Raw genomic sequence first — 1,339 nt, 5'->3', positions numbered from 1 at the left:
ACCATAAGTCTGCAACCTTTAGAACAACCCCCTCAAACTAGGGCTGCAGCAATTTTCCCCGTAAAATCCTCGTTGTGCACGCATTCTTTCGAATGCCCCATACATCAGAGCCAAAAGCCTCTGGAAGCTGATGAGGACTAGTAGGTCCGAAACTGGTTCTGAGACTGCTTGCTTGTGACTTGTATGACTGCATAATGAGCCAATAAAACATTGTTTTTTATTGTTGGATTATCAGAACACACGTTCTTTCCAGGCATCGCAACATATTGCATGTCTCTTTCGTTCTTATTAGCTTCTTTGTTTTAAAACTTCCGCCGTTTGCTGTAAGGGTTTAAGCCCGACAGGAAATTTGATGAGCATCCTGCCGAGTGGCTGCTTTCCAGAAACATTCGTGCAGTGAAACTGAAAAGCGGATTTACCTTAATTGAGCGACTCTTCAAACAGATTAATGTCGCACCGTTCAGCCCTTCCACCCTTATTCAAACTTGCAATTTTCGAATCACCACAACGGGCTTCTTAGGAAAAATCGCAAAAATTCAGGCTTGTGCGCTAGTTGACCACAAAGTCAAGTGATGGGTGAAACAAATTAAGCAAGGAAATGTTTACTGAAAAAATTACGACTGCGTCTGAAATAGATCGAGTAATTTTCAAAGTGATTCATTAGCCGAATAAACAACCATAGACCGTTATTGGCCTCAAATTGCGGTATTTAAATTAAAATGTTGGTGCTTTTTGCGGTTCAAATCCATTCAGCTTAGATTTCAGGCAATTTCTGCCAGGGCTAAGGAAAGAAAATTAGGAGAAAATCCAGTCTTTTGCGTGGATTGCCATAAGTTTAGCACAATCCTAATTAACAGCCTTGGAACATGATAAACCGATAGTCCTCCCGACTACTTCCGCCGCTTTATCGCACTCATTCTTTATTTATAAAACCGTATGCACTTTTCGACTGGAACGAACTGGTTTTATTGATGTTAATGGCTCATTATCTGCCAATGATTAGGACATTTTAGTGTCTTCGGACAGCAGACGGCTCGTGTTCAATTAGCGTCCAATGACCAGCTAAGAAATCGAACATGTGGGTTGGTTTGATGCCAGTAGATGTTCAACATCATCCCCTATCAGTGACGGAACGTTATCTGGAAAGGGAAACTCTGAACTCATCCCTGAAAGCTCTGTTCCATTATCATTGCTTTAGCGTCCCCCAGCGTCCATAAATTATGTAGGCGCCACTGAATTTTCGGGGACATTCGAAAGAATGCGTGCACAACGAGGATTTTACGGGGAAAATTGCTGCAGCCCTAGTTTGAGGGGGTTGTTCTAAAGGTTGCAGACTTAT

Source organism: Dendroctonus ponderosae, unplaced genomic scaffold, assembly GCF_020466585.1.
Source record: "Dendroctonus ponderosae isolate FM_Combo_2020 unplaced genomic scaffold, Dpon_F_20191213v2 Dpon_F_20191213_5, whole genome shotgun sequence".
Classification (NCBI taxonomy): Eukaryota; Metazoa; Arthropoda; class Insecta; order Coleoptera; family Curculionidae; genus Dendroctonus; species Dendroctonus ponderosae.
This window is presented reverse-complemented; position numbering follows the sequence as displayed.